This window comes from Mesoplodon bidens, assembly GCF_964165515.1.
Source record: "Mesoplodon bidens genome assembly, chromosome: 15".
NCBI lineage: Eukaryota > Metazoa > Chordata > Mammalia > Artiodactyla > Ziphiidae > Mesoplodon > Mesoplodon bidens.
Window position 1 is genome coordinate 12,488,279 of NC_138171.1, and position 12,572 is coordinate 12,500,850.

General features: G+C 42.3%; 1 protein-coding gene across 9 annotated transcripts in view; it reads left to right on the forward strand.

Annotated features, from left to right (window-relative positions):
• Positions 1–2: 2 nt before the first annotated feature.
• STAU1 (staufen double-stranded RNA binding protein 1) overlaps positions 3–12,572 on the forward strand; it is a 90,885-nt gene continuing 78,315 nt past the window's right edge. For 4 of the 9 annotated variants that reach the window (XM_081255340.1, XM_081255341.1, XM_081255339.1 and 1 more), the window contains exon 1: positions 4–106. The gene's annotated coding sequence lies outside the window, so the exon portion shown is untranslated. Of the gene's footprint in view, positions 107–12,572 lie in introns of all 9 variants that reach the window. The other 5 variants (XM_081255331.1, XM_081255337.1, XM_081255338.1 and 2 more) reach the window with 3 other exon arrangements.

Here is a 12,572-nt window from a genome sequence, read left to right on the forward strand (position 1 = left end):
CGAAGGCAAGGTGCGGCGTTTGTGTTAAAATCCGTTCTCTTGGTGCTCAGAAAACGGTGCGACGGTTGGAGGCGCGTGCGAGTTGCGGAGGAGAAAGTCTAAAGAGGTGCGTGGATGAGCTCCGTATATTTATGTACAAAAAAATTGTGGAAGAAAATACAACAAACACTTAGAAGTGATTGTCTCTGGGTGGTAGAATTTTAAGCGATTTTTAGTTTCGTCTTAGGTTTTTTTCCACAGTAAACATTTATTTTCATAAAAAAAGAAAAAGTTAAAAATAGGAATAGCTGGGACTTCCCTGGCGGTCCAGTGGTTAGGACTCTGCACTTTCACTGCCCAGGGCGCCGGTTCGATCCCTGGTCGGGGAACTAAGATTCCTCAAGCCACCGCTGTGAGGCCAAAAATTAAGAATAGCTAACACTTATATAACATTTACTCTGTGCCAGGTACTGATCTAAGCACTTATACATGTATTAACTAATTTAATCCTTACGGCAACCCTAGCAGAAGGTATCATTACTCTGTCGCCATTTTACAGATAAAGAAACTAAGGCGATGGGGCTTCCCTGGTGGTGCAGTGGTTGAGAGTCCGCCTGCCAATGCAGGGGACACGGGTTCGTGCCCCGGTCCGGGAGGATCCCACATGCCGCGGAGCGGCTGGGCCCGTGAGCCATGGCCGCTGAGCCTGCGCGTCTGGAGCCTGTGTTCCGCAACGGGAGAGGCCACAACAGTTGAGAGGCCCGCGTACCGCAAAAAAAAGAAAGAAAGAAACTAAGGCGCAGAGAGGTTCCCAGGGTCACAGAGCCAGTTAATTACAGAGCCAAGATTATAACTGAGGCAGTGGCTCCAGGGTCCTTAAGGAAAGTAGATCTCACAGCTTACCAGGAAGTTTTCATCTCTTCTCTGCTTGTGGCAATCTCACTGAATCTTAACTTCCTAAACACCACCTGCTACATGAAGTCTTCGTGGACTACCCATCCTCCTTCATAGCTGTTTGCTCCTTCCGTGTTAACACTTTGTACTTGCAGCAGAGTTGCAGTTGTGTCATAAAAGTAGGTTCAGTTGTCTTTTTTTGTGTGCTATTTTAACTTTTTTTTAAACTATTTTTAAGTGTACAATTCATTGGCATTAATTATATTTACAGTGTTGTGCAACCATCACTGCTATGTGTTTCCAAAACTTTTTCATGAGCTTAAGGCAAAGCCTTGTAACCATTAAGGAATAGCTAACTCCCAATTCTTGTTTCTCCCCAGTCCTGGTAAACCTCTAACCTACTTTATGTCTCTATGAATTTGCATGTTCTAAATATTTCATGTAAGTTGAATTATACAATATTTGTCCTTTTGTGTCTGGCTTATTATACTTAGCACAGTGTTTTCAAGGTTCATCCATGTTGTAGCATGTGTCAAGTTCATTATGGCTGAATAATCTTCTGTTGTATGGATATACCACGTTTTGTTTATCCATTCATCTGTCAATAGACACTTGGGTTGTTTCCACCTTTTGCCTATTGTGAATAATGCTGCAATGAACATTGGCATATGAGGATCTATTTGAGTCCCTATTTTCAATTCTTTCAGGTGTATACCTAGGAGTGAAATTGCTGTGTCATATGGTAATTCTGTGTTTAGCTTTTTGAGGAACCACCAAAATATTTTCCACAGCGGCTATACTTTTTTTACATCAGTAATATATGAGTGTTCCAATTACTCCACTTTCTATCCTGTTCACGGCTGTATCCCTAGTGCTTAGTATATACTAGGCATTCAGTAATTAGTAGATGAATAAATGAGTGAATGAATGTCCTTATGTGTTTTTGAATCATTTTCAGATGTCTGTCAAGTCTATATGTCAGTGTTTGCTCAATTCATATAGGCCTTATGTCAACTCTGGCTCCCTCCACTCTTCTTCCCTGAGCTCTGGAGGGCCGGAACCATGTCCAAGTCATCCTTGTACCTTGGAGCACTTGTACCTGCAAGTGCACAATCTATATTGAAGGACCAGCATTTTAAGTTACCAATCCATTGCAAACTGGTACTTCTGTAAAATACAGTAAAAATGTGTGGCAAGATCAGCTTGCTAGAAAACTTTCTGAAAGCTTATTCTCAATTTCTATATTTATAGTGTCCTGAGCAGGTAATGAACAGTTTACAGTTTAAGTCACACTGTCCATATTTTGAGTCACACTGCCTTGAGCTCTTAGAAAACCAAGACAGCATCACATGGGATTAAAGACAAAGATGGAGGTGAACAGACTTTGTTTACTACAAAACATCAGATAAATGCCAATTGTTAGATTAATACTGTCCATTGGAACTTTTTGCAGCATGAAAATGTTTTATATCTGTGGTATCCAATATGATGGCCACTAGCCACAAGTGGCTATTGAGCACTTGTAATGTAGCAAGTTGAGGAATTGAATTTTCTGTTTTTATTTTAATTAAAATAGCCACGTGACGGCGGGGGGAATAATTAGGAGTTTTGGATTAACATATACACACTTCTGTATATAAAATATATGGGGAATTCCCTGGTGGTCCAGTGGTTAGGACTCGGTGCCTTCACAGTGCGGCTGAATAAATAAATAAAAATAAAAAGATTTATTCTCTTAGCAACTTTCAAATACACAATACAGTATTATTATCTGTTGTCACCATGCTATACGTTACATCTCCATGACTTATTTTATAGCTGGACGTTTGTACCTTTTGACTGCCTTCACCCATTTCACCCGCCTCTGGCAACCACCCACTGTTCTCTGACCTATGAGTTTCAGTGGGGGTTGCTTTTTTCTTTTTAGATTCCACATATAAGTAAGATAATACGGTATTTATCTTTCTCTGTCCTACTTATTTCACTTAGCTTTATGCCCTCAAGGTCCATCCATGTTGTTGCATATGGCAAGATTTCCTTCTTTTTTATGGCGGAATAATATTTCATTATGTGTAAATACCACATTTTCTTTATCCATTCACCCATTGATGGACACTTAGGTTGCTTCCATGTGTTGGCTATTGTTAATAATGCTGCTATGAATATGGGGGGTTCAGATACGGTTTTGAGTTAGTGTTTTCATTTCCTTTGGATAGATACCCAGAAGTGGAATTGCTGGATCATATGGTAGTTGTATTTTTAATATTTTGAGGAATCTTCATACTGTTTTCCATAGTGGCTGCACTAATTTACATTCCCACCAACAGTGCATAAGCGTTCCTTTTTCTCCACATCTTCAGCAACACTTATTTCTTGCCTTCTTGATGATAGCCATTCTAACAGGTGTTAGGTGATCTCACCTTTTGGTTTTGATTTGCATTTCCCTGATGATTAATGATGTTGAACACCTTTTCATGTAACCATTGGCCATCTGTATGTCTTCTCTGGAAAAATGTCTATTCGGATCCGCTGCCCATTTTTTAAATCAGATTTTCTGGGGTTTTTGCTATTGAATTGTATGAGTTCTCTATATATTTTGGATATTAATTAGTCCCTTATCGGATATGTGATTTGCAAATATTTTCTCACATTTGGTAGGTTGCTTTTTCATTTTGTTGATGTTTTTCTTTGCTGTGCAGAGGCTTTTTAGTTTGATGTAGTCCCACATGTTTATTTTTGCTTTTATTGCCTTTGCTTTTAGTGTCAAATCAAAAAATCATCACCAAGACTGATGTCAAAGAGCTTATTGCCTGTGTTTTCTTGTAGAGGTTTTATGGTTTCAGGTCTTACATTCAAACCTTTAATACATTTTGAGTTAATATTTGTGTATGGTGTGAGGTAGTGGTCCAGTTTCATTCTTCTGCATGTTGCTGTTCAGTTTTCCCAACACCGTTTATTGAAGAGACTGTCCCATCCCCACTGTATATTCTTGGCTCCATTGTCGTAAATTAATTGACCATATATATGTTGGTTTATTTCTGGGCCCTCTATTCTGTTCCATTGATCTATGTGTCTTTTTAAAATATGAACACCATACTGGTTTGATTACTATAGCTTTGTAATATAGTTTAAAACCAGGAAGCATGATGCATCCAACTTTGTTCTTCTTTCTCAAGATTGCATTGGCTATTTGGGGGGTCTTAAACAATTCTTTTTTTTTTTTTTTTTTGCGGTACGCGGGCCTCTCACTGTTGTGGCCTCTCCCGCTGCGGAGCACAGGCTCCGGATGCGCCCGCTCAGCGGCCATGGCTCACGGGCCCAGCCGCTCCGCGGCATGTGGGATCCTCCCAGACCGGGGCACAAACCCGTGTCCCCTGCATCGGCAGGCGGACTCTCAACCACTGCGCCACCAGGGAAGCCCTTAAACAATTCTTTACATTAAATTTTCTCTGTTAAAATAACTAGTATAGGACTTCCCTGGTGGTGCAGTGGTTAAGAATCCGCCTGCCAATGCAGGGGACACAGGTTTGAGCCCTGGTCCAGGAAGATTGCACGTGCCGCGGAGCAACTAAGCTCGTGTGCCACAACTGCTGAGCCTGCACTCTAGAGCCCACGTGCCACAACTACTGAGCCCTCGTGCCACAACTATTGAAGCCCACGAGCCTAGAGCCCATGCTCCGCAACAAGAGAAGCCACCACAATGAGAAGTCCGTGCACCACAACGAAGAGTAGTCCCCGCTCGCCGCAACTAGAGAAAGCCCGCGTGCAGCAGCGAAGTCCCAACGCATATATGTATATATATATAATATATATATTCAGACAAGTGTACACAATAATATGTATATCAAAACACTGTTTACAATGGTAAAAAGTTGTAAATGACCCTACTGTGTAACAATAAGGAAATAGTTCACTCAGTTGTGGTACATTTTTACAAGGGAATACCGTAGCTCCATATATGCTAACATAGAATAATATCTAAGATACAGTAAGAAAGCAGATTATAAAACAACGTGTATGGTAAGATTCCATTTTTGTGTCTGAAATATGGGGAAGTTACTAAGAAAACGGTTGGTATTTTGTGCTTTTTGCTGCTGTGGACTCACCAAGAAGGGGCAATGGGATTTTAGGCCCACCAAGAAAGGCTGAACTGAAGAGAAACAGAGGAGAAAGCAATAGAGGTGTGTGGCTTCAGGGTTGTGAGAAGAGTGTGGCCTAATGTTTATGTTGGGTTATAGGTTTTCTAAAATGGGAAAGAGGTGGAAGCTCCTGCTTTGAGTTGAAGACGGACAGCTAATCCAATCCCAGAAAGTTGTTTATTGGTCATTGTGATGGTTAACTGTATGTGTCAACTTGACTGGGCCACAAGATGTCCAGATAGCTGATCAAACATTCTAGGTGGTTCTGTGAGAGTGTTTTGGGGTGAGATTAAGGTAAATGACTAGATTGAGTAAAGGAGATTATCCTCCATAAGGAGCCTAATCCAATCAGTTGAAGGTGTGAATAGAACAAAAGACTGACCCCTGTGTGAGAGAGAATTCTTCCTGCCTCAGGGCATTTGTCAAACTGGAACTGGAATTCTCATGATTACAAAACAATTTGCAGCCTTCGGACTCAAACTGGGACATTGGCTCCACAGATTTTGGACTTGCCAGACACATAATTGCATGAGCCAATTCCTTACAATCTCTGTCTCTCCCTCTCCCATTCTTCCTCTGTCTCTTTCTGTATCTCTATAGCCATATAGGTATCTCTAGGTGGATGGGTGGATTGATAGATAGGAAGGAAGGAAGGGAAGAAAGGAAGGAGAGAAAGAAGGAAGGAAAGGAAGGAAGGCAGAAAAGAAAAGAATGAAAGAAAGAAAAAGAAGGAAGGGAGGGAGGGAAGAAAAAGAAAAGAAAAGAAAATCTTCAGACCTGAAGGCTACATCCAGAAGCAATGGCCAAATTACTTCATAAATCTCCTTTGACTGAGATACCACTGAAGCCACTGCTGTTTCCAGGCATCATGATTTGTCCTCTGACTAAAGAACCAGAGGTCCCTGCTGTCTCCGACATTGAGAGTCTCTTCTGCCATGCCGGCTACAGTGGATTCTGACTGGCTGTCTGCTTCCCATGGAAGACGGGCACTGATCCTCTGATTGGCGGAGCTTAGGTCACAAGTCTGTACTCCAGATGCAGGGATCCTGAAAAACTGATGATCTCAGTCTTAGATAGGCATGAATTGATGAGGTGGGATACTCCCGAACATTGGGAGGGGAAGGAATCCAAGGATGTTGAGCAGCCATAAAGAATAACATTCACTACAGGAAGGCTGGAGGGACAGAGAGTGGTGAATTTCTGAGTATTCAAGACCTACATCTCTCATGCTCCCAGTGCCCTGCAAAGCAGCAAGTTCCTTGATTGGGGTCTCTGCATGGCCAGGCTTTGCACAGAGGAAGTGGATGTTGAGAGCAGAGCCATCTAACTTTTTGGGGACTTGGTCTGGACTTGGTCTCTGAGCAAATCAGCAGTGATCATGAGCAGAAAACTAAATTGGGCCTTCCCCACTTTTCTTGTATTATGGGAACCTGGGCTGGTGGGTTGGGTGGTTGGTTGGTTGGTTGGTTGGTTGGTTGGTTTTGCATGATTCCAAGTGATGGGAAAGAGCCCCCCAAAAGAGCTGACATTGGATTTACTGACAAACTTGGTGAATGGAGACTGAATCAAATAAATTCAATCCTGAGTTCTCTTTTGAATAAAAGGGCACGTTGGGTGGTTTCACAAAGTCATCAGGAACCCAGGCTCCTTCCATCCTTTTGTTCCATATCATCATCACGTGGCTTCCACCACACTGTCCAAAATAGCTGCTAAGCCTCCAGTCATCAGGCCTCATTCCAGCAAGCAGGAAGGAAGGGGCAGGGAAAGAAAAACACATATCCTACCCTTAATCATACTTCTAAGACTTCTGCTTCCATTCCACTGACCAGAACTTAGTCTGTGGGCATACCTACCTGCAAAGAAGCTGGGAAATACAGGTTTTATCCTGAGCAGCCATATGCCCAACTAAAATTCAATGGAAGAAATGGATAACAGCTACTGGAGACAACAGGAAATCTGTTACAGTCAAGAGGTACATACACCAAAATTTATCTCTGGAAAGGGGGTAAAATTATGGGTGATTTTTAGTTACTTTATAGTTTTCCATAATACTTGATTTTTAAAAAATTGACCATATATTTGTAATCAGAGGGGAGGGGGAAGCATTGTCACTCTTTTCAGTTTGAGGGGGAAATACAATATGAGTAAAAGAAATGGTAAAAATGAAACAGGAGGGAAGAGGCCAGGACACAACCTTTAAAAGAATGACATAGCCATAGGACATGACAAAAACTGGTTAGAATGAACTAGATCCAAGATGGTGGAAGATTTGACTTCCAGTAGACCTTGAGCCTCATTATATGCTCATTGTAATACATTCGCTAAATGACACACCCACCAGTGCCATGACAGTTCAGAGCTAACCATAAAAGGCCAAAAAGTGGGTTGTGGCTGAATTCCTGGAAATCCCCACTCCCCCGCCACCCAAAAATAGTTGGACTAATCCTCCCACTCATTAGTCTTTGAAATTACCCAGCCCATAAAAACTAAACACGCCGTATTTCCGGGCCTCTCACCTTCTGAGATGGCCCACACCCTATGGAGTATGTTTCTCTCTAAATAAATACACTTCTTACCTGTCACTTTGTCTCTCACTGAATTTTCTCTGCGTGGAGACATCAAGACCCTGAGCTTCATTAAGTCCTGAGACCAGTTGTGTGACTTCAGTTAAAAGACCATGGGTTCGGGCTTCCCTGGTGGCGCAGTGGTTGGGAATCCGCCTGCCAATGCAGGGGACACGGGTTCAAGCCCTGGTCCGGGAAGATCCCACATGCTGTGGAGCAACTAAGCCCGTGCACCACAGCTACTGAGCCTGCACTCTAGAGCCTGCAAGCCACAACTGCTAAGCCCACATGCTACAGCTACTAAGGCCCGTGCACCTAGAGCCTGTGCTTCACAACAAGAGAAGCAACCGCAACGAGAAGCCTGCGCACCGCAACAAAGAGTAGCTCCCGCTCTCTGCAACTAGAGAAAGCCCGCGCGCAGCAACAAAGACCCAATGCCAAAAAAATTAATTAATTAATTAATTTTTAAAAAAAGAGATCGTGGGTTCAAGTCCCAATCAGGGTTTTGGCCGGGTTCAAATCCCGGCACATGGGTTCAAGTCCCAGCCTTGAGTTGCATGGTTTCAAAATGATACCAAGAGCTAAGGCAATTTTTAAAGAAACACGTCTGCTCTCTTGTGCAGTGTTCCCAAGGAAATAAAACTTCCCTGGAAATGCTGCTTCTTTTAGCAGCCCTACTTGGCTCTCTCCACCTACAGATAAGACCTCTTCCTCCCTAGAATGCCAGGATGATCTGTTAGGACTTGTCATGGCACGAGGAATGTTTTGTATTGACGTGTGTCTACTTGCCTTGGTTCTCGGGCCGCCAGGCTGTGTTCCAGGAGTGCTATGCATTTCCCTGCACATGGTGCCCCACCAGCTTAAGGTTCATTAACTATTTATTAGCCAGATCCAGGCTGCCTTCACATCTTAATTCCCTGAAATGATTTGCGATTGATAAGATCTGGGTAGATGTGGAAATCTTAACAACCTTGCCCAAGAATGAGCAAGTCCTCGGAAATCTTTGGAGGTCAAAGATGTTGGGAGCTTTGGAGATTTGCTGCACTTCCTTGTAAAATCCATCTTGACGCTCACTTCCACCCCTCCTCCTCACCATTCCCACTTAATTTCTTATCTCCTCTCCAAACTAAAGTCTAAGAAGAACAGACTGGAAAAAAGGAAAAGAGATTGCTTATTTTTCTCCTTGGGGGTCTAACATCAGCCCCAGAACTTTATTTTTATTTATTTATTTTTGGCTGTGTTGGGTCTCTGTTGCTGCGCGCGGGCTTTCTCTAGTTGCGGCGAGCCGGAGCTCCTCTTTGTTGCGGTGCACATGCTTCTCATTGCAGTGGCTTCTCTTGTTACAGAGCACAGGCTCTAGGCACGCGGGCTTCAGTAGTTGTGGCGCCCGGGCTTAGTTGCTCTGCGGCATGTGGAATCTTCCCAGACCAGGGCTGGAACCCATGTCCCCTGCATTGGCAGGTGGATTCTTAACCACTGCGCCACCAGGGAAGGTCCCCAGCCCCAGAACTTGAGCTGTATTTAGGAAAATCAAGTTTTCCCCCTCCAATTCAACGCAGAGTTTCCAACTGATTTTCTCAGAGAGTCAAGGTGGGTATTCTCAATAATTAGTGTTGAGCAATATTCTACTACTGAACAGTGGTACCAAACGTTTTCGTTAATTCCACAACTCTTTATCGAGCTCCTGCTTTGTGTCAGCCTCTGTTTTACACACTGGGGACATTGCCTTCTCACTCCTTCTCTCTCCTCTCGCCAGAGCCAGCCGTTCTCGTGAGTTCGAAGTGTAACCTCCCTAATGGTACTATCATATCCCCATTTTACAGGTGAAGAAACTGAGGCACAGGGAGATAAAGGAACTTGCCCACGGTCACACCCTTGGTAGGTTGTAGAACCAGGACAAACAAAATAAGTGAGATGAAGAAAAGGCAGGTTGATAAGAGGCACTGTTCCAAAGCTGAGAACTGAAAGTGGAGAAAGAGGCACTAAATGTTGATTTCTCAGAAATCCTCCCCCCCACACCCCAGCCCTAGGCAATCACTAATCTACTTTTTGTCCCCATGGATTTGCCTCTTCTGGACAATCATGTAATTGTGTAATATATTGCCTGGCTTCCTTCACTTAGCATGTTTTCCAGGTTCATCCATGTTGTAGCATCTATCGGTACTTCATTCTTTTACACGTGGCTGAATGATATTCCATTGTATGGATATGCCAGATTTCACTTATCAGTTGATGGGCATTTGAGTTTTTTCTGTTTTTTTTTGGCTGTCATGAATAATGCTGCTGTGAACATACATGTACGAGTTTTTATGTGGACATATGTGTTCAGTTCTCTTGGGCACTAGGAGTGGAATTGTTGGGTATATGTTAACTCTATGTTTAAATTCTTAAATAGCTGCCAAACTCATCAAAACAACATTGGGATCATCAGGTTGGGAACTCTGCTTACTGTAATCACCAGTGGGCCCAGGCTCACAAAGGCTTTACCTCAACATGGGATTTGATGTTTACTGCAGCAGTGAGAAGGCTATATGACGATTGAACTGCCTCTTAGACTTTTGTCCAGAAACAATATAAATCACTTCTGTTCACCTTTTACTGGTCAGTTCAAGACATAGAGCCACACTCAACATCAAGGGGACAGGAAAGTACAGTCTTACCTGAAGTGCTGACAAGGAGAACTAGAGACATTCACAGAATTATGTTAATAATGGCAGCTGCGGGACTTGCCTGGCGGTCCAGTGGTTAAGACTTCTCCTTCCAGTGCAGAGGGTGCGGGTTTGATCCCTGTTTGGGGAGCTGAGATCCCAAATGCCTTGCAGCCAAAATACCAAAACATAAAACAGAAGCAATACTGTAACAAATTCAATAAAGACTTTAAAAATGGTCCACGTCAAAAAAAAAAATCTTAAAAAAAAAAATAACGGCAGCTGCAGTGAATGTTACGTAAAAGACATAGGGAAGGCCTCTGTGAGAAGAGGACCGTTACTCTGAGACTTGAGAGGTCAGAAAGAGCCTGTTGGAGATGATGAGGGCAAAGAGATGCTCACCGTCACTAATCATTAGGGAAATGTAAATAAAAACCACAGGCACTGTCTCTTCGCATCCACTAAGATGGCTATAATGAAAAGAGAAACTGACAGTAGGAACTGTTGGCAAGAGTGTGGAGAAACTGAAAGCTTCATACATATTTGGTGGGAATGTAAAATGGTACAGCCCCTTTGGAAAACAGTTTGGCAATTCCTCACAAAGTTCAACACAGAGTTATCACATGGTCCAACAATTCCACTTCGAGTTACATACCCAAGAGAATGAAAAACATCTATCCACACAAAAACCTGTATATGAATGTTCATAGAAGCCTTAATCCATAATAACCCAAAATGGACACAACCCAAATGTCCATCACCTGATGAATAAATAAGCAAAATATGGTAAATATATCCATACAATGGAATATTAGTCATCAACAAGAAGGAGTGAAGTACTGATACATGCTGCAACATGGATGAACCTGGAAAACATTATGCTAAGTGAAAGAAGCCACCAAATATTTTATGATTCTGTCTGTATGAAAGGTCCAGAATAGGCAAATGCATAGAGACAGAAGGTAGATTAGTGTTTGCCGGTGGCTGGGAAGAGGGATGAACAGAGAGTGACTGCTAATGAGTACAGTGTTTGTTTTGGGGTGATGAAAATGTCTGGAATTAGAAAGGTATGAGTATACTAAAAACTCCTGAATTGTACACTTTAAAAGTGTGAACTTTTTTAAAAAAGGTGAGTTTTATGGTATATGAATTACATCTCAATTAAAAAAAAGTAACAGGGACTTCCCTGGCAGTCCAGTGGTTAGGACTCAGCACTTCCACTGCTGGGGGCACAAGTTCAATCCCTGGCTGGGGAGCTAAGACCCCGCATACTGCATGGCACGGCCAAAAAAAAAAAAAAGTAACAGATTAAATCCATTGAATAAAAGAGAAAAATAAAGAAATTGAAGTCTGTACAAACTACTGTTCATAAAATAAATAAGTTATAAGGATATATTGTACAGCACAGGGACTGTACCAAATATCTTATGATAACTATAAATGGAGTATAATCTTTAAAAATTGTGAATCACTGTGTTTCACACCTGAAACCTATAATATTGTACATCAACTATACCTCAATGGAAAAAAAATTTTTTTAAGAAATTGAAAGTCTGATGAGGAATAACATATTTACCTAATTTCAAAGTGCCTCTCCACAAAATACTTAATAAGAAGGAAAAAAGAGTAACTATACGGATGTGAAGCCCAGCAGATGCCACCTTAATCAAGTGATCAGAGTGAACACCATCAGCAAGGGGACAAATCGCAGTCACATGTCACCTGGTCAGATGCAATGAGAAAACACCATTACCAGTGTTTGATTTTCCTGCCAAAAACCTAAATCGAATCATGAGGAAACGTCAGTTAAACCCAGACGGAGGAACGTACCCCAAATAGTTGTCCTGAAATCTTCAAAAGTGTCAAGGACGAGAAAGTTGAGGAAAGACTGAAGAGCTGTTCCAGACTGAAAGAAACAGAACAATCTGAATGCAAAGATCTTTTTGCTGGAAGTTACATTGTTGGGTGAATTGGCAAACCTGAAAGGGGTCTAAGGGTTAGATGATAGTCCTGTATCATAATTATTTTATTTGGATGTGTGTATCACATAGAAGAAAGTCCTTGTAGGAAATACACACTGAAGTGTGTGGGGATGACGAGGTATCAAGTCAGCATTTACTCTCAAATGGTTCAGGACAAAAAAAAAAAGATCCGAACCATATTCACAACTTTTTTTTCCTGTAAATCCGAGATTGTTTTTAAAAACGAATACACCGGGACTCCCCTGGTGGTGCAGTGGTTAAGAATCCGCCTGCCAATGCAGGGGATGCAGGTTCAAACACTGGTCCGGGAAGATCCCACATGCCAAGGAGCAACTAAGCCCGTGCGCCACAACTACTGAGCCTGCA